Source organism: Petaurus breviceps, unplaced genomic scaffold (assembly GCF_028583685.1).
Source record: "Petaurus breviceps papuanus isolate PSGF00001 unplaced genomic scaffold, PetGlider_PUasm1.0 90769, whole genome shotgun sequence".
Lineage (NCBI taxonomy): Eukaryota > Metazoa > Chordata > Mammalia > Diprotodontia > Petauridae > Petaurus > Petaurus breviceps.
The window spans coordinates 18,332,018-18,350,721 of NW_027187341.1; the positions used below are offsets into that span (position 1 = coordinate 18,332,018).

General features: G+C 40.4%; 1 long non-coding RNA gene across 2 annotated transcripts in view; it reads right to left on the reverse strand.

Moving 5' to 3' along the window:
• Positions 1-18,704, reverse strand: part of LOC138146773 (uncharacterized) — a 72,550-nt gene that overhangs the window by 52,903 nt on the left and 943 nt on the right. The gene's annotated exons all lie outside the window — the stretch shown is intronic.

An 18,704-nucleotide genomic window follows, 5' to 3' on the forward strand; every position in this document is an offset into this window, starting at 1 on the left:
AAAATGTCTATACATACTCTTTGATCATTTATCAGTTGGGGAATGTCTCTTATTGCTACAAATTTGACTCAATTCCCTATATATAGCCTTAGTTGTATCCTTAATTATCTCTGCTCCTACCCTGGGGTAATCTTTGATAAACCAGAGCTGAACAATTAAGTAATCTTTGGCTGTCTTAGTCCCAGCCCCTGGGTGTCTCCAGTTATGTCTTATGCCTTCTCTTATATGAGTCTAAACATAGCCACAATAAATACTTACTCCTTTTAACTGACTCTTTTGTGAAGGTCTCTTAGTTCTAAAGCATCTACAATAGACTGAGAACCTTGCTAAAGGTCACACAAGGCTGAAGTAGCTATGAAATCTGCCTAACCCTAAAAACCAACGTTCTTTCCTCTATACCACATCCTGAAAGTAACTATGGGTCAATATTAGTGTGACCAGTAGTTTAAGTCATCTGAGTATCCTAAAGTACCCAGATAAGGGCAGTTTTCTGAGCATAACTTGACTTCTGCTAAATAAGACCACACCACCACTTTCAAACAGAAGGCTCTGATTGCTGGCAGTGTAAGATTAAACTCTACTCCTTTATTGTTCTTACCTTTTCTCATTATGCTCAGGTTTTTCTGAGCTTTAGCACTTTTAATGCTGTTCTTAAAGGACCATGCCACACTTTTGTTAATGACCTATTACAATAATGAACTTGTTTAAAACATGCTGTGTTTCTCTCCTCTGCCGCTTTAGGGGATTTGTTGTTTTGTTTTGTTTTTGACAAAGAGGAGTAAAATTAATTGCTCTGAGCCCCCAGTTAGTAAAATTCCTAATATTTAGGCAGAGGTTTGATTCTCTGCCTTAATTTATATTTATATCTATCTCTAATTAACTAAACTATCTCTAAATTAACTCTTGGACTCTGTGGTTAAGCAAAAATTCGGGTTATTAGAAATGCTTGGCTAACAAAGCATCAGATTTTATTGTAGTGTCCACTGATAGGCACTGGGAAGGAAAGTTGGGAAAAAGGTAAATATTTTCTTAGAATTTCACTCAGTCCTTTAGTAGGTAGGTATAGCTGGTGATATTTGCCAAGTCCTCTGCTCTGAGAAGCCTGAAGGGTGGGTAGGCCTTCTTGACATCTCCCTTCTTTGCTACAGCTCAATCCTATAGTCTCTAGCATATGTGTTCCTAAAAAGTACCTCATTTATGTCTGCAATTATGCACAATAGAGAATCATTCTGATGTAATCTGCCCTAGACAGACCATAGCTAGAGAACTGTGTTCAGTTCTAGGGGCCAAATTTTAGTATTAACACAGATAAGATGGAAGGCATGTAGAGGGGAATCATCAGAAAGGGTAAGGGTCTTCAAAACGTGCCCCTTGAAGAGTGGCTGAAAAAAAGATGAAGATGTTTAGCCTGGAGAAGTGAATACTTATGGGAAATATAATACTTATGGGGATTTGAAGGGCTGTAATATGCCATGATATATCACAGGGAATAGACTTGTTCTGTTTAGCCCTAGAAGAAAGAGCTAGGAGCAATGGGTAGAAGTTGTGGACATGCATATTCAGGCTTTATATCAGAATCTTTATATCAGAAAAACTTCCTACAAGTTAAAGCCCAGAGTGGAATGGGTTGCCCCAGAAGGTAGTAATTTCCAGGGGTGTGCTGGAATCAGCTCATACCAGCTCCCAAGAGTTAATTGTTAAATTTTCATTGTGAGCATTTTCATTTCAGAAATCAGCAAATGCTACACATAAGGGATTGATTTATTGATTTGTTGATTGTCTAGACTTAAGAAACTGAGAAAATGAGGTTAATGTAGATTAAATGTAAACAATCCTGGACACATTTTTTCAGAGTTGTTTGTTCAATATTTACCAACTCATCCTTTCCCCCTTAAATAAAGGTCTCCACACAAAGGCTGGATGAACACTTGTGGTATGTAACAGAGGAGATTCTTACTCAGTTTAGACTAGAAAACCACTGAGATCCCTTCCAAAGCTCCTCATTGTGACCAGTTAATCATGGTTGGTGTAAGAATTTGAACTCAGATCTTCTAAATCCATGGCAAATGTTTGTTTGTCATTTCCTCCCCCCCCCCCCCCCCCCCACTATACCATACTGCCACTCATGATTCACTTTTCTTCTTTGGGGCCCCCTTTTCCAGTCTACTTAAGACCCTCTGAAAGTGAGTCTCACTTGGAAGGCCGTTTAATTTATAGCTCAAAGAGCAATCATTCATTAGGTGCCTACTATGTATAAGACACCATGGCAGGTACCTGGAGGGGAAACATAGATAAACTTGACCTCACCTCACCTTCAAGCAGCAAATTATAGCACTTAATTAGGGAGGTTTGACTAGAATGCTTATGACTTGTGTTTATAATTTTTGTTTGAGGGTTTCATGACCTGCTTCAGGCAAAACTTAATTCAGACAGATTCCGGTGAAGTCAGCTTGGGGAAATGTAACATTTTACAAAGCGATAATCTAAAGCATAAAACCTGGTGAATTATAATAAAAAGAATTCATATTTATAATAATGTTTTAAGGTTTTACAAAGTGCTTTACCCATAACAATTCTGAGAGATGGCTAACTGTAAATGTGATTATCTGCACTGTACAGAAAAGGAATGTATGGCTCAAAGAGGTCAGGTCATTTGGCCACTGAACGGGTGTTGCCTCAATCAAACAGACCTAGGAAAGATCTTAGCTTAAAAAGGCTAAGGTCTCCCATTGCATCTGGTGCCACCGCCCAGTCTTCCTGACCTGTCTTGCCACTGGACCCAGATGGTTTTGGGGGAGAGAATGGGGCTGGTGACTTTGCACAGCTCTCCCTCACTTAAATTCAATTCACTTGCAAGTCATGGCATCACCTCCCTGATGTCATGGTCCTCTTCCAGAACAAAGGACAAACAATAGCAACAACACAGATAAAAGGTGTAGAAATTGAGATGAGAACCCCAGTCACCAGGATCCAAAGCCAGGGCTCTACCAGATCATAGAATTACAAAATGTCGCAGCTGAAATACATCTTAGTTATCATCAACCCTGATGAGGGAACTTCATGTCAGTGAGGATGTTAGGATTTTTATAAAAGGATAATGCTTTAGAATTTCCTTTACTCCTTGAGTAGGTTGGTCTAAGTGTGAACATCTGCCAAGTCCTCTGTTCTGATATGCCTGGAGGGTGGATGGCCCTTCTTGATATGTCCCTTTTCTACCATAGTTCAACAGGCTCCAGGGACTTTCTAGGAATGCTGATGGATTTTTCACTGAGTCATCCAGTTCAGTGCCACCACCCCCAACCCCAAATGCTCCCAGGGCACAAAACCTATTTGAAGCCTATGGAATGATTTTTTTCCTCTGGGCCAAAATGACTATCTTGGACAAAGATTTAGGGCTTTAGCTCTCTACCCACTGAATCATTTCCCTCATCTGGGTATCAATTTCATTTATAAAACAAGGTGTTATACTAGGGTATCTCCCTACTCAGCTGTAAAACTCTATAATCTCTCAGAGAGTCATTGAATGTTTAGAAGAAAAACTGTAAAGTATAAGATTAGGTGAAGAAAATAAATTAAAATGTATCACTAGAAAAGGTTTTCAATCTCTCAAAGTCTGAAGGGTTGAAGAAGAGGTAAGCATGTGGGTACCTACCTCTGATTTCTGCGGAGATGCCCCTTCATCTTTCCTACCTGCGTTAGTAGCTTATATAGTCTGCTTGCCTCTATCCATCACTTATTCCTCAAAACCATGCGACTACCTCTGTAGTCCATTTATGAGAGTCGTTCGGATTTTTTGTTTCTGTGTTTTGCTGTTGTTGGTTTTTACTCTTAAATGATAGAAGCCCTACCCTCCTCATTACTCTCCAGAGGTGAATGGTCTTCCTTAGTTGGACATATACATATCACAGTCCTTAATATTCTCATTAAAGCTATCCTTCAAATTTCTTCACTGTTAAGAATGCAGTATCCTGAGATTCATCAGATCTTCGATGAGTGCCCCTTCTCTGTCCCTTAAAAGGAATGGTTTGGTAACACAACCAACCCTTGATTATTCAGGGGCCAATTATCTAGTTCATGGATATCAAAGCTTCTCCTCCTTCTCCCCACATCCTGTCAGCCTTTTAGCTATTTCATTGCTCATTAGCACTCCTGCCTGAAAGGAAAAGAGGGAGAAAAGGTATTGGAGGGAGGGTGCCTCACCCGAAAAAGGAAATGAAACTCCCTATCAGTTAACTTAGCTTAGCAACTCTAGCTATAAATTTGGTAGAAAAGGAAGCTGAAAGAAAGAGAGTTTGGGATTATATGTGGATTTCAGTTATCCATGTTGCCCTCCCTTCCCACTGTCTTTAATTGAGATGATGGCAAAAGCTTATGTTTGGCATGCTGCTGGTAGCACCCTCTCCCCCCTAAAATGACAGGTTAATTATTTGGTGTCCATCAGGTCAAAATAATCCTAGTTTTATTTTTCCCCATCCCAAGATATCCTGTCTCTTATTCAGATAATTATTCTTTAGAATAGATGAAAAGGGCAAGATCACAATGAGACCCTGGGTGTCAAGCTTCCAATAGTGGAGAACAAGTTAAAATAACAAGATGGTCTCTTGTTTATAGACAGATGAAGGGAATGAAAGGAGACAGGACCACAGCATGGATTTAGCAAGGCAGCTTAAGTCCTTGAGGTAAGTAACAACATTGTGCAGAGCTCACCTCTAGAAAAAATGTGTTTACTACCCAAATCTAATTTCAAGGGGCCAGTGTCTTTGCTTGGCATGTCCCTTATTCTGGTAGGCTAGCTAGAAACCTGTGACAAGTCACATCTTTAGTGAGCCTCAACCACTCAAGGACTGAGGAAAAATCTTCCTGTGCCTTTGTGAAATTAGATGGTCTCTTAGGGACCTTCTAGCTCCAAGACAATGATGATTCTATAAGTCATACACTCACTCAGTTGTTAACTCAAGACATTAATGCTCCTGTGATCTCAGTAATGTGGGTCCTTATCTAATGGTGGTACTGAGCCTGGAATCAGGAAGACCTGAGTTCAAATCCAGCCTCAGATGTTTACTAGCTATGTGACCCTGGGCAAGTCATTTAACATTGTTTGCTTCAGTTTCTTCAACTATAAAATCAGCTAGAGAAGAAAATGGCAAACCACTTAGGTATCTTTGCCAAGAAAACCCCAAATAGTGTCACAAAGAGTCAGACATGACTGATAAAATGATTGAACAACATCAACAACAATGTCTACAATAGTCTACTCATGCTTTCATACTCTAGATGACTTTTGTCTGTGTCTTCTCATAAGTTCTCCATAGGGGAAATCACCAAATTGTATCAAGTGCTCTCTGCCCCCAATCTTTCAGAGTCAGGCTGGTTAGTTCTTTCCCTTAGGGTTCTAAGGATGCCCCTGAGGGTGCCTTTCTCTAATGCTATGGGCTTGAGTCCTTATTTTGAACATGTTCCCCACTACCACCACTGTTAGACACCAGTGAATAGCACCCCACTTCTCCTTAGCCAATGAATTTCAATTAGTTCTTTGTTTGTTTACAAAGGGTTACCTACGCCAAAGATATAGTAAAAACAGAAATTGCCCTCCAACGCCTTTTCCCCTATACCAACTTAGTCCCTATGGGGAGTGGGCTTAGACAATGCAATTTCTGTGTAACATTGGTCCCACCACATCCATGTCTAAAGTCAGTATCATGGCTAGATGAATCCCTGTCTCAGACAGCTTGGTTTGGTCCCAAAGGTTGGTTGCTCTTCCAGGCCTCAAGAATGGACTGGCTGAAAAAAAAAAGGCGTGGACTCAAATCCTGGACCTTGGGTGGTATAATGTCACTGAAGCTCATAATGCTGTAACCTCCTTCATCTTACTGCAAACAAATGCTGGAGAAAAAATAGGAAAAAGGCCCAGGCTGTGTTTATGAGCCATGTGTTAGCTTCAGATGGGGAGGGCCCAAAGCCTTTTCTTTTATAGAATTGTCTCTCCTCTCTAACTGACCTTCCACAGCAGAAAGAAGTCAGGAAGAAAAGGAGTCCAATTCTGCTTGACTGATTGACTTTTGAATGTACCTCCAGCCCCAAGCCTACCTATACAACTACAGTTAGTTAAAAAGATCCCTATTCACACAGTTAGCAGACCAAAAAGAGTTATAGGATCTCTACATATGCTAAATCCACATGGGAATTTCATCAGCCAAGCACTTTGTACACACTCATGGGGACTGGGCCAGTCCCTTCTGGTATTTGACTATGTTCTCAGTTTCATGCCTTCTTTGGGTGAAAGAAGGCCATTCTTCCCATTAGAAAGCATTCTAGGGATCTGTCTTGAGATCTCTTGACATTACATGTGTTCCGATAAAGCACATGGTTTATCTGTCAGTAATTTATTGTTCTTGAGACACGACTGGATCAGTTCTTCTGGCCACATATTTTCTTGATACTTTAAGAATCTCTTTTCTTACATGGTTCTTATTTGGTAATATGTTACATAGCCTACTCATGCCCATTCATGTACTTTTTCATCATCCTTTGGATAACCTACAATTTTAATTCTTAGGAGACATGCTTTGTAGACACATAAGATCACAAGGAGAAAAATGTTGTCAATGAGATATTTTTACATTTTGATTTGTTCTAAGAAGCTTAAAGTTATCAAAAGTAAGGTATAATTTATCAAATTCAATCTAAACTGTTCTCCTCCTTCTATACAATTCTGGACTCAATATATTGTCATAAGTAATATCAATCCTAGATAGAGAAACTCACTCTGTGGTCTGTCTATCCAATGACATGTGATAATCTTTTCTAGACAATAGGCATTTTTCATTCACATGGCTTAGGCCAAACTGTTTTGAGTAATTATGGATCTCTTTTAAGAGACCTTGTAATATGCTAGAGACTTATGAAATTGGAACATTTTCCACAAACATCTATAGGAAATCTTCCTTCCATTTGGACTCTATACTGGTCAGTCTCCATGACTGCTGCAGGTATCTTTGGTGAGTACATGTCCATGATTGTTTCATACTTCACTTGCTATTTATTATAGGAATGTCAAAGTTGTCTCTATTGTTGTAACTTGCATGGGATCTTGTATGATTTAAACATATGCATGGGAAACATCTTATTGGCAAAGAGCCTCTAAGATGATATTTTGCTCTATAGAAACAAAAGTTTTTAAGAAAACAGTCAACACTTCCGGGGAACCAAGAGGGCGGAGAAAGCAGTAAATTGCTGTAACTTTCCTGTATTCATCTCCAAACAACCATAAAATAGCACTCCCAAACAAATCTTAGAACAGAAGAACCAGCAAAAAGAAAGGGCAAAACAATATTTTACACAAGAAATTTGGAAGATGAGCAATAAAGGTCCATCTCACTTGGATAAAAAGGGCAGGAAGCATCCCAGCAAGCCAACAGCAAGCCCCACCTCAGTAAAACATGAGGAAATCCTGAGCCCCAGTACAATGGAACAGGTAAATGCCAACACCAGGACCCCTCACGTGCCTCAGTACAGCCATGGGAAAGGGCAGACTCTAGCTCTGAGAACCACTGCGTGCTTCAGCATAGCCCTTGGGCAAATAGGCAACTGCCAGTGGCCAGACTGCCAAGTGTTTCAGTGTAGCCCTGGGGGAACTGGTCTCAGCACACTCTAGACACCAGCACTAGGACCCCAGCTCAGTACTAGGTAAGTTGCCATACCCCTATGGCCTCCATCATTACCAGCCACTCCCCACCCCACCCCTTCAGGACAGTACCAGAAAAAAGGATCCCCTGTGGGCCTCAGGGCAGCATCAGTGCAGTACTAGGTAAATAGGCAGGACCTGCAGTCCCTGGCACAAGAAGCCTGAGACAGTGCCCCTTCCACCCCAGGAGCAGAATTCAAATTTTTTTTTAAAGCAATCAGGGTTAAGTAACTTGCTCAAGGTTATCTCTGGGTGTGGTGCTGAGTGTCTGAGCCTGGGATTCGATCTCCAGGTCATCCCAACACTGGAGCCGGTGCTCATACTCACTGTGCTACCTGGCTGCCCCTGCAGAATTCAAATTTAAAAGAAAGGAAAAAGACCAATAAAGATGAGGAAACAACAACAATAACAAAAGAATCTGACCATAGAAAGTTATTATGGTGACAGGGAAAATCAAAACACAACTCAGAAGAGGACAATGTCAAAACAACTATGGAGAAAACTCCAAAGAAAAATGGGAAATGGTCTCAAGTCCAGAAAAAAAAAACTCATGGAAGAGTTCAAAAAGGAGCTTAAAAATAATATAAGGGAAGTAGAAGGAAAAAATGGGAAAAGAAATGAGAGTTATGCAAGAGAATTATTTAAAAAGAGTCAACAGTTGTAAAAAGAAAACAATTGCTTAAGAGATAGAATTGGCCAAATGGAAAAGGAAATACAAAAATCCGCTGAAGAAAATAGCTCCTTCAAAAGTACAATTAGATATATGGAAAAGGAAGAACAAAAGGAAAAAACATATTGTAAGATTCTAGTTTTTGATCCAAAACAACTTCTTAAAAGTTAGAATTGGGTGAATGGAAACTAATGACTCTATGAGACATTAAGAATCAATCTAACAGGGGTGGGTAGGTGGCACAGTGACTAGAGCACCGGCCCTGGAGTCAGAAGGACCTGAGTTCAAATCCAGCCTCAGACACTTAACACACACACACACACACACACACACACACACACACACACACACACACACACACACACAAACTAGCCATGTGACCTCACTTAACCCCAATTGCCCTCCAAAAAGAAAAAAGAAAAAAAAAGAATCAATCTAACAAATTCAAAAGAATGAAAAAATAGAATAAAATGTGGAACACCTCATTAGAAAAACAACTGACTTGGAAAATAGATCCAGGAGAGACAATGTCCCATCATTGGACTACCTGAAAGTTGCAATTAAAAGCAGGACCTGGACAGCATCTTTCAAGAAACTATTAAGGCAAACTATCCTGGATATCCTGGACCAGAGGGAAAAATAGGCATTGAAAAAATCCACCAATCACCTCAGGAAAGAGATCCCAAAATAAAAACTCCAAGGAACACTATAGCCAAATTTACAACTATCAGATCAAGGAAAAAATAGTGCAGGTGGCCAGAAAGAAACAATTCAAATATCAGGGAGCCACAATCAGGATTACCCAGGACTTAGCAGTGCAATATTAAAGGATCAGAGGTCATGGAACATGATATTCCAGAAGGCAAAGGAGCTAATACTACAATCAAGAATCACTTACTCAGCAAAATTAAGCATAATCCTTCAAGGAGAAAAAAAGTGGTCATTCAATGAAATAGAAGGATTTCAAGATTTTATAAGAAGAAGACCAGAACCAAACAAAAAAAACTGATCTCCAGTATCAAGACCAAGAGAAGTTGAAAAAAGAGAAAAAGGGGAAATAAGATATAAGGGATTCAATGGAGCTGAATGGTTTACATGCCTACATGGGAAGATGACATTATACTGACTAATAATACACCTAGAAGGAATGTATACATACATACATACATATATATATATATATATATATATATATATATATATATATATATATAGAGAGAGAGAGAGAGAGAGAGAGAGAGAGAGAGAGAGAGAGAGAGAGAGAGGGGGGGGGGGGAGGGAGCAAGGGAAGGAGAGAGACAGAGACAGAGGGTATGGGTATAAGATGAATTGAAGGAAATGGCATTAAAAAACCACTAAGGGATGAGAAAAAGGAGCACACTGGGTGCAGAAGGAAGGGAGAGGTGAAACAGGGTAAATTATTTCACATGAAAAGGGGTGAGAAACTTATGACAGTTGGAGGGAAAGATAGGAGGGTGGGCGATGGGCATTGCTTGACCCTTACTCTCATCAGTATTGACTCAAAGAGGGAATAATCTACAGAATCAATTGAATTTAAAAGTCTATTTTACCTGGCAGAAAAGTAGGAGGGGAAGAGATTAAGTAAAGAGGAGGGGATCGGACTGACAGAAGAGAGGGCAGATTGGGGAAAGCAGCAGACAGAAGCAAAACAATGTCGAGGAGGGAAAGGGAGGGAAAGGAAAGAGAGGACAAGCAAGAAGAAAAATAGGATGAAAGGAAATACACAGTATTCTTAACTGTGAATGTGAATGGGATGAACTCTCACGTAAAATGGAAACAGAGTGGATCAAAAACTAGATCTTACAATATGGTGTTTATAAGAGACACACACAGAGTAAAGGCAAGGGGCTGGAGCATAATCTATTATGCTTTTAGCTGAAGTAAAAAAAGCAGGGGTAGCAATCCTGATCTCAGACAAAGCAAAAGCAAAAACAGACCTAATTAAAAGAGATAAGGAAAGAAACTACATCTTGCTAAAAGATCTTCCATTTTTAAATCCTTAAATGGCTTAGGAGAGTTTGGCTTAATTGGATCTTTCAAAAAGCCTTTTGTAGGCTTTTTTCCTCTACTGTTTCTTGTTGTTTTATGGGACAATATTGTTTTTAATTTTCCAGTATCTTGCACCAATATATATTACAAACAAGTTTATGTTTTAAGCCAGTATTGTCCTTGGCCTCCATATTTCTCTACTTAGTAAAGTGATCAATCAAGTAATTGTCAAGGTGGTTTCTGTGATCTGAACCCTCCTAAAACCAGGTTTCTTTTGGTTTCTTCATCCAATCAATCAACAAGCATGTATTAAAAGCCTACTAATGTGCCAGACTCTGGGGCTAATGATGATGCTCTCCAAGGAGTTTTCATTCTATCAGTAAAAACAACACTTACACAAGTCAGTAAAAATATACACAAAGTAATTTTGGTGTCAGGGAGGTGAGAGTGGGAGGTGGGGGAGATGGAGGGGGATTAGGAAAGGCCTTATCCAGGAAGTAGTTCTAGGATTGAACACTAAAGGAAAATTCTAAGGATTCTTAAGAAGAGAAAGTGAAGAGAGAGTGTATTCTAGGTGTGGGAAGACACAAGGAGATGAAGGGTGGGATATTCTGTACCACAAAATCAAGTACTGGCTAATGTAGACTACATTAAGGGTAAAGATAAGCCTATAAAAGAAGATTGTTAATGGTCTTAGATGGCAGACAAAAGATTTTGTATTTGAACCTAGAGGTAGTAGGGAGCCCTGGAGCTTACTGAGGAGAAAAGTAACATGTTCAGACCAGTGGTTTTTGGAATATTACTTTGGTAACTGTGCCTTAGATGGATTGGAGAGGGGAGATGGGAGTGACTAGATTCAGAAAGATCAATTAGAAAGCTATTTATTAGGGGGCTAATTAGGAGGCAAATGGCAATGAGGGCCTGTATTAAGGTAGAATAGTGTGAGTCAACCAGTAAAGGGGGTGGGTATGAGTGGGGCTGTGGTTGTAGAATCAAAGGGATTCTTCAGAGGAGCCTGGAGAGGCAAGGATGGCTTGGAATGTTCAAATTTGGGCCAACTGGAAGGATCATGATGCTGCTGCGATTGATTTACATTGTTCAAAATTCCATAGGAAATGGTGGCAGTCTAAGCTGTTGCCTACCTCGTTATCCATTCCCATTTTTCAATGTCAGTAGCAATTTTAAATAGGTCAAGATAGAGTTGTTTAAAATTGCATTCAATATATTTCCACATTTATCCTTTTTTCCTTCTCTCTTACTGATTTTGATCTTTGCTTGAACAAGTCAATGTTCAAGCTATAAAGTCAAACTATACACAGATGACTGATTCAGAAAAAGTAAAAAACTCCATCGGTATAACTCCCAATCTTTTCCTTTTTTCCTTTCTATTAAAAGGTCCTTTTTTTGGGAGGGGGCATATTGCCTCAGAAGGGAAGCAGGCCCTGAGACCTTTCCTCTTACTGCATAGTCTATCATTTGTGATTGTGGTTGAAGAAGTCACCTGACTTCTTATACATAAATTTAGCAAAGAGAGCAAAGGAGCTAAAACTGATGCATACCTTTATGAAAAATCTGTCAGACATAGCTACACAACCAATAGAAAAAAGACTCTCTCCTACTATGGGCTTAGCAAACCGGGTCCAGTTACAGAATGTTCATGTGTATTACACGGTCTCTCCAAAATACACCCTTTATGTTACCATCATTCTCCTCGAAGCTGTCTTCCCAGGGTCTCCCCATGGAGAGAGACACCAATCCAGACATTTTACACATTTGCCAGACCCCCCCCCATTACATTTCACTGGGACTTCTGCAACGACCCTGTGAGGTAGCTAATATTACTATTATCCAAATTTTACAAGAGGAAAATGAGGCTCAGAAAAGTAAAATTATTAGTCCATGGTCACATAGCTCATAAGAGTCAGGGGCAGGATTTGGACCCAGATCTTCCTGTTTCCTAGCAGATCTTTGGGCTAGGAATCTGAATGAATGAAAGAGCCCAGATATCACAGGGACACCCACAGAAGGTTGGTCCCTCCTAGAACAAAAAGACATTTAGAGTCAATCCATTAAGAGTCAAATTTCACCTCTACCAGGTTCATTACAGTTCAATCAACTTTCTTAGCCCATAGGCCATACTTTAAAATCCAACCCCTCCTTTTCTAGATTTGGATGGAAACACCTTCCTAAAATCATAGACCTAGAGCTGAAATAGACTCATCTAATTCAACCCCCTAATTTTACAGGTGAGGAGGCTGAAAGGTCAAGTGATTTGCCCATAGAGGTCCTACAGGTAGTAAATAATAGAGACAGGTACTTTGACTCCTTTTTACTAAATTATACTGACTCAATTAATTAATTAATTTTGCATTTTGGAGGGCAATTGTCCAAAGTCATATGGCTAGTAAGTGTTAAGTGTCTGAGGCTGGATTTGAACTCAGATCCTCCTGACTCCAGGGCCAGGGCTCTATTCAATGCGCCACCTAGCTGCCCCTATTCATTTATTTTTTAACAGTATAATTTCATTTCCCTTCTCCTTCTAAGTGGATGGTATTTGTCCTACTTAATTTTTTACTTTGAATGGGGTCAGGGTGAGGAGCTGTTACAGAATTGTGTACAAGTTGCTATCTGACCTCTGGAATATAATGGAAAGAATTTTGGCTCTGGACAGTCCAGGTTCAAATTCCAGTTTCTGCTAATTACTAGCTGTATGGTATTGGGAAATTCATTTAACTTCCCTCAGTTTCCTCACCTGTAAAATAAGGAAATTGAACTCGATGACCCCCGAGGGCCCTTTGGGCTTGAAGTCTATGGTCTTGTGAATCCATGATTAACTTGGCAGGTTGTGGGCAGGAAGTTTTTGTTTGTTAGGGTTTTCTTCATGAGTGGAAGAGGTAGGATGCTAATGAAAATCAGACCTGCATTTTCCTGACCAAATTTTTCAAAAATTCCGTCTTCCTTCCAGAGATCCCAGAGGCTCAGCTTCAAGTCTTCTTGGCCCTGACCATGAGTACGTTCCAGGATTTCTGGATGAGTAACTTCACCTTACAAGTTCACAGAGAAACAAACTCCTGGATTAGGGAGCAGGTCTTTAAATCAGTCCTAGTTTCCAGGAACCTGAGTCCCAGGCAGGATTAATTGCCTAGCAAGCGGCTTGTTAGAAGCTGTGTTGGCAGGTGAGGAGAACAGTAATAGAATCAGCCAATTAAGCACCCAATGGCGCTGAACTAAACATGACTTCGGACGTAATTGTCTAAGTTGTTTCTCAGCAGTTTCTCACCAGTCTGGGTATGGTGAAAGAATAGGAAATGGTGAGGAGGTGGGGGGGGGCTGGCAGGGAGGGACTTGTTTATGGGGGAAATGCCAACCTAGGCCCCTAATTTATTTGGGCTCACAAACCGGAATCACAGCACAGTAGCTTCTCTGATCATCAGCACAGAAAAGTTTGGGAATAATCAAGGGATGCAAAAGGTGGGGAGAGTCAACGCAATAGGGGGCTGCCCCTCGACTCTCAAAGACAATGAAAGCTCCCCAGAATGAGCCAGAGATGGCAGGGCCAAGCTTTGCCTTGCTAGCACTGCACAAAGCAGATTATGGATTTGAGACAGGGAAAGGAACATTCAAGATGGAGGCCTATGCCTTCGTTTCATAGATGAGGAAACTGAGACTCGGGAGGAACACATATCTTGCCTAAGGTCACTTAGGAAGTAATTGCAAGGAATTCTTGCTTCCTAGATAGATAGAAAGATAGAGTATTTATTAAGTATTTACTATATGCGGAAACATTAGCATGGGAGAGCCTTCTTTATCCCATACTGAACATTTAAAGCATGGCACAGTGGAAGGACCAAAATCTTAACTCTTACTTTTATGACCTTGGACAAGTCACTCCCCTAATCTAGGCTTCCATATCCTCCTCTATGAAAAGAGAAGATTGGACTAGAGTCATGGGTGGGACTATATGTGGCCTCCAGGCCAGCAGTTCCCTACCCCTGGACTAGACAATCTCTCAGGTCCCTTCAAGACCTAAATGGATGAACATACTGTCCTAAAAGCTCTTGCTTTTGAGGTCTTTGTATAAAGTTTAGATTGTAAGTTCCTTGTGGGCAAAGATTCTCTTTTGCCTCTTTTTGTATCCCAGGCACTTAGTTTCTGGCACATAGTAGGCACTTAATAAATGTTTATAGAATGAATGAAAGTTTGACTCCTGAAATTGTTCTTTTGTGTACACAAACATAAACATACATACACACGGATACATATACAAACATACATACTTACATACACAAACATACCATGTGCATGCACACACTGCAATAATTAGCCATCCCCTCTTCTCCAACATACTTTCTTAGTGGAATAATAGAGCATCAACCACGGGGAACTTAGCATTTTGGCCCTTGGAGAGCATTGGCTTTTATGGGGATGAGGGTGGGATGTCATAGGCAAGAAGTCAACGTGTGCTAAGTTGCATTCCTCAGCTCCATCTGCTCTCCATTAGACAGGCCTTCCATCTATCCTTATCCCATCCAAAAGCTTTCTTCCAAATAATAAATGTGATTTCTTACACCCATTTTTCTTTCCAACCTTTTTCATATCTCCTTTTTCACAGGGTTCCTCATCTGGCCTGAGATAGTAGCAGTAGGCAAGATATTCTGAAAGCTCATCTTTGGTGAACCAGTGCAATTCTTCTAAGGATGATGGCATTCCCCTGCCCCTCTCTAAGATCTCCCACCAGGTCTCTAGCTTCTTGGAGGACAGTTCAGATCCTAACTTGTCCACCATTAGATAACCAGTGTTTTGAGGATTTCTAGCTAGAAAAGGAAAAGATATTAGATGGAATGTATTTGGGAAGACTCATAGCCTGGGAGCTGAGTACTTCTTGGTGTGCCAAATTACCCACCATCTTATAATGAGGGTACTGAGCTGACACTATTAATTCAGTCTAGCCCCAGTAACCCAAATAACATCACTGCCTTCTGTGCTCTCAGAACCTTAAAAAGACCCCAAACCAAAGAGAGCCAGAAGTTATGGAGGTCTGTACTGAAGAAGGATCCCACTTATTAGATCTCCCAAGTCTTGGGGCACCAGAAATACAAGAAGTTCTGTTTCCAGCGATTCCTGCTAGAGGGTGGAAAGGCCTCTCTGCTAGGTGTGCTTATCTCCCACAATCATGAGCTGAAGCTTCAGATCCAAACTGGGGGACTCGGTCTCTTTGGATTTCAGTTTCCTCATCTATAAAAATGAGGGAGCTGGACAAGGTGGCCTCTAAGGTACTTTCCAGTTCCAAGTCTATGATCCTTTGAATCCCAGGTCTGAGTCCTGTTCCTAGCGTTCTTAATTAATCCCCTTGAAGTTGGTGGGATCTGTTGAGAGCCTGAGGAGAGAAGCCCCACTGCTTTTAGTTTTTCAGTAGATGTGACAAAGTTTTTAAAAAATCTTGAAGGGGCTCATAGATTCAAAAATGTTAAAACAGGAGGAGATTTTAGAGATCCAAGCATTTCATTTTACAGATAAGGAAACTGAGGCCTAGAGAGATAGGTGGCAAAACTAATTAACAGAAGACCCAATCCAAGATTCCTGATTAAGTAAATTGCCAAAATCACAAAAGTAATAGATGATAGAAGCAACATTTGAACTCAAATCTTCTGACTGGAAATCTAGGGCTCTTTCCATTACACCAAACTGTCTCCTAATAGGTTCTCTCTATCACTACCACTTCTTCCTGCCCCACTCCCATTCCTCCCTTCCCTCCTCACCTCCAGACACTATTTAGATGCTTCATTGCCAACTGAGAGTAGCATCAGGGTGTCTGACTATATACATATATGGTGACTTTACTCCAAAACCTAATATTTTCATATGGACAAGTCTAGGTTGACCTAATGCCAGCTCATCTTATATCCTTTAATATCTGGTATGGAAGTATCCATGTATTCCCCTTCTCAGTCTTTACAAGAGCAGAAAATGTTGTGTTCTCTAATCCAATAAGAAATAAATAAATAGTATTTATAGATATTTATGCAGAATTTTAGAGATTGTTTGGTCAAAACCTTTTATTTTATTTTATTGCTTTTTTGGAGGGCAATTGGGGTTAAGTGACTTGTCCAAGGTCACACAGCTAGTTTTTGTGTTGTGTCTGAGGCGGGATTTGAACTCAGGTCCTCCTGACTCCAGGGCAGTGCTCTATTCACTGTGCCACCTAGCGGCTCTAAAACCTTTTATTTTTATAGATAAAGAAACTGAAACCTGGTGAGATCAAGTAATTTGTACAAAATCACATGGGTAAAAGCCAGCATTTGAACTCAGGTCTTCTGACTTTAAGCCTAAGATCCTTTCCACTATATTGGATTCAATTAAATTTGTTTCAATGCTACCCCATGCCCCCCCCAAATTTTACAAAGCAGCCATGGAAGGGGAGAGTGGGGAGGGGGGAATAAGAAGAAGAAGGAGGAGGAAGAGGAGGAGGAGGACAAGAAGGAGGAGGAAGAGAAGGAGAAGGAGAAGAAAGGGAGGAAGGAAGGAAGGAAGGAAGGAAGGAAGGAAGGAAGGAAGGAAGGAAGGAAGGAAGGAAGGAAGGAAGGAAGGAAGGAAGGAAGGAAGGAAGGAAGGAAGGAAGAAAAGAAGACATGGTTCCTTGCCCTTAAGTTGCCTAATTCAAGTAGGAGAATAAGAAATGTACAGAAATAACTATAATACAAAATATATTGTAGAAGTGCATAAGGGATGCATAAACATAAAAGCAGGGAGGTCTCGCTATCTTTCTTTAATACAAGTCATGTGCCAAGCAGATAGAGATTCACAGAATGTTTGAACCCAAAGGGATGGTGGTCTGTTTTATGAAATCACCTCATTTTATAAATGAGGAAACAGGTCCAAGTTCATATCACTGGAGCTAGAACTAGGCTAGAACCCAGATTTCCAGGTTCTAGGCCAATCCTCATTTTGCTAAATCAATCTAATAGTCAGGGCCTCTGAGTAGTTAGGTTTAACAAACCTCAAATACAATTGAACAAAAATGCTTGTCAAGACTCACACCATGTATTTTTTCTAAAGGAAACTGACGCTTTCCAAACAAACATTGATATGAGGTTGACTATGGTCTTAAGGGAGTTGAACAAATCATCTCCAATGTTCCTTCCAGCTCTTGATCTGATACATTCTATGATATCTGTGCCAATCAAAATGTGCCTTCAATTAAAATCAAAGTCATTTCAAGCTCCATAAAATTTTCTATCCGAATTTTGCCTAACCCAACTGGCCTGTTAATTAAGTCAACAGTACATCTGGGGTAGGGGTTATTTCTCCACTCCCCTCTCCCTTTTTTCTTCCCTCTTTCTTACAGTCCAACTCAATTCTTAGTTCACACGTTTCCCTACCACATTCTCTTTCCCCCAAAAGGAATACAGTGGAAAACTGAATGAGGCCTCCAAAGGGCCTTAAAATGTGTTTATCTAGCCCATTGACTGACTTTGGCTCTCTATAAGGATTTAACAGGAACTGTATGTGAGAAAAACTCAAAAAGAAATGGGAGAGAAGAAAGGATCACCCACCCAGTAGGCTCTAACCTCATTTTAGACCAGGTGTTCTTAATTAGGGGTTGGTAAACTTGTTAATATTTTGATAACTTTCAATATAATTGGTTTCCTATGTAATTCTTCATATTTTCTTTTCTGCATTTAAATACATCATTCTGAGGAGTCCATAACACAAAAAATGATAAATAAGCCCTGTTTTATTTTTATCTGAAGGAAATCAGGGTTAACTAACTTGCCTAGGGTCACATAGCTAGTAAGTGTCTGAGGCCAAATTTGAACTCAGGTCCTCCTGACTCCAGTGCTAGTGCTCTCTACAGCACCAACTAACTGCCCCCCAAGAACCCCTGTTTTAGAGAGACTTCCCTTCTTCACCGAATACACCTACTTAAGAATGTGTTCAAATATTCCCATCCCCTAAAACAAACACACAAAACTTGCGTCCTTCCTCTCTCTTCCCCTTCAGAGACAAACTTCTAGAAAGAGTACTCTAGGGGAAACTAGGTGGCGTAGTGAATAGAGAGAGCACTGGCCCTGGAGTCAGGAGGACCTGAGTTAAAATGTGACCTCAGACACTTAACACTTTCTAGTTGTATGACCTTGGGCAAGTCACTTAACCCCAATTGCTCTGCCTTCCCTCCTCCAAAAAGAAGAAAAAAATAAAGAGTACTCTATACTTGATGCATCCAGGCCTATTCTCCATGTGCTCCTCATCCCTGGCAACCTTATCTCCCTCTGTATCATTCTGCTGAACCTCCTCTTTCCCAGGTCACCAGTCATCTCCTTTTTGTCAAATTCATGGTCT